The sequence below is a fragment of the Lactuca serriola genome, chromosome 2 (genome assembly GCF_051521515.1).
Source record: "Lactuca serriola cultivar US96UC23 chromosome 2, Lser_US96UC23_V15, whole genome shotgun sequence".
In the NCBI taxonomy this organism is placed as follows: domain Eukaryota; kingdom Viridiplantae; phylum Streptophyta; class Magnoliopsida; order Asterales; family Asteraceae; genus Lactuca; species Lactuca serriola.
The window spans coordinates 164,916,595-164,919,244 of NC_136409.1; the positions used below are offsets into that span (position 1 = coordinate 164,916,595).

The following is a 2,650-nucleotide window of genomic DNA, read 5'->3' on the forward strand; positions in this document are numbered from 1 at the left end:
AGTCAAACTTGGTCAACCATGGTTAAAGTCAGGGTTAACAGTCCATGGTTTACCCAACTCGAGTGTAGCTACTGACTCGTCGAGTTCCTTCTGATCTAAGAAAATCATGAAAGACCCGAGTCAACTCATCAAGTTGTCAAAACAACTCGTCGAGTCCATATAGTATCTAGAAAGCGGAAAAACGTGCCAACTCGTCGATTTTTCCCTGTCTTAACATATTCAAACCCTTCCAATCGAATCCAAAGCCCAAACTATAGAACTAGTCCCTTAGGACTGAAATACCATGCAAAGTTGCTAACTTTATGTCCATACATGGCACACTACAAGAAAAACACTATTTTGCTATGGAACGAATCCGTTGTAAAAAGATGAAATTCCATTGTAAAAGACGAATAGCTATGAAATTTGAAATGGAATAGTTCCCTCCCAAAAAACCCCGTAGCGAAGGTGTTGCAACAGAAACAATAATTTCGTCGCAAATGTGACAACATAATGAAATCCGTTGTAGATGGTATTCTGTTGTGTATTCCGTAGTAGTATTCCGTTTAGAATTCCATGGTAGTTATTCTATCAAAAATTACATTGTAGTCGATCCATAGCAAAATTCATGGTGATGAATCCCTAGCAAAATCCGAGGTGATGAATCCCTAGTTAAATCTGTGGTGATGATTCCCTAGCTAAATCCATTCTGATCACTCCCTACTAAATCCGTAGTTTTGGTTCAATAGCAAAATGCATGGTCTATAATTTGTAGTAGATTCCATATCAAAGATTACATAACAAATTAAGGTATACATGCTTCCATAACAAATTATGTTGCCACGTTTCCATAACAATCCATAGACAATTTTGTAGGAATACATTTGTTGCAAAGCTAGATAGCTACAGATGGATAATTAATTTATAAATTAATTCCCAAATATTTTGTATGAATATATAAAAAGAAAAATATCAAAAAATCAAATAAGATTTATATCATAAAACAAAATAAAAATATTTATTACATGGAAATATCAACACTCTATGATCTACTACTTTCCCACATCTTATGTAACTAAACTACACATAAAAGAATCTATACATCTGTTTTTTATTAAAAAAAACCTCATTTTCTTCAACCATATCCTCATCCATGCCCCATGAAATACCATCCGCAAGTGTTGCTTCTCTTTTTGATTGTAGAAGCGAAGCTTCCATGTTACGTTTCTCTTGTCGAATTTTAAGATTTTTAACACTTTGTAAGTTTTTTTTTCCTTTTACAACAAACAAGAAACAGTTAATGAACTTCTATGGAATCGTATGAAATGAAAATAGGCTTCAAGTTAATGAGATAGTTGAAGGGCCTTACTGGAGGCATTAAGTAAGTTGGTTCTTGAAATATGTACAACCTAGTTGAACTGTATGTAAAGAAAACAAAAGCAATAATACGTGTTAAATTCAAATGAATGATGCAAAACGATAAAATAATAACATAAAAAAGCAAGAAATTACTGGCCAAATCGAAGAACATCACCAACATGGAGCTCCATATACACTTTTTTCTTCACCTAGATAGTGAAAAGGGATAAAATATAAAGATTAGAATGCCCATCATACAATAGTTAGTTGTATTGATGTATGAAGTTGAAATGAAAGTTTAAGTACCTTGTTCTTGTTTATGAATGTTCCATGTGTACTACTAAGATCATACATGATTTGTTGAAGTGGAGAGCTAGCAGAGAAGAAAGTATGTGATTAAGTTGAAATCCTAATGTTAAAGACATTATCAAGATCGTAATGATTTCTTAATCGAGGATTGAAAAGAACAAAAAAATAATAATAAGACAAACAGTTTGCAGGGTGAATAAATCTATTGTATCAGGGAAGATAAAAGGTAATGCTTAACAACATGAAATCGAGATATGGTTGGATGCTCAAGAATATAATCATAAAGATCTAGTCTCCTGAAGTTTCAGCTCCCTTCTCATACCTAGTCAATAGCAAGCAAATATAACTCAGCAATATCAACAAAAGTTAAAATTAGGTTTAACAATTGCACATAATCATCCTCTATTTGTTTTAGATATTTAATCATCGTTTTTAAGAAAAACGAAAGAATGGTAAATGCATATATTATACCCAATTTTCTACTAATCCGAGCTAAATAGCAACGTTGGGATTATTCACTTTGTCGTAAGGATCTTCAAAAGCTCTCAAACCCAAAATAATAAGGAGAAAGGTTCAATTTTGCAATAGAATGAACCCTAACAGACACATGAGGCCTAACAATTCAGCTATGACACAACAACAGACTATAACGGCAAGTTGACCTAGACAGCTTCGGTAGATTAGACAACGAAGGAGTCGGCGACAGAGGATTCGAGGTCTGCTCTTCTGGCGGGTTCGGCGGTAAACGACGTCCTTTAGGAGTCTCGTACCTGTTGAAGAAGATTAGGATTGTTTCATTGATTCTTCCTCCATGGTTGGTGGTTTGCATTCTTAGGGTTCCTATCGCCAACATAGAATAGGAATTGAGAGAGAAAGAGAGAGAGAGAGAGAGAGAGAGAGAGAGAGAGAGAGAAAGAGAATGAACCCTAATAGACACATGAGGCAAAACAATTGAGACATGAGACAAAAACAAATTAGAATGGTAAGCTGACCTAGACATCTT

General features: G+C 34.3%; 1 long non-coding RNA gene across 1 annotated transcript; it reads right to left on the reverse strand.

The window, feature by feature from the left end:
* Positions 1 to 1,344: 1,344 nt before the first annotated feature.
* LOC145090559 (uncharacterized) lies at positions 1,345 to 1,694 on the reverse strand. Its single transcript, XR_013701648.1, has 3 exons — positions 1,645 to 1,694; positions 1,492 to 1,547; positions 1,345 to 1,397 (listed from the first exon to the last, which is right to left on the reverse strand). It is a non-coding gene; the product is annotated as an uncharacterized LOC145090559 (long non-coding RNA).
* Positions 1,695 to 2,650: the final 956 nt, after the last annotated feature.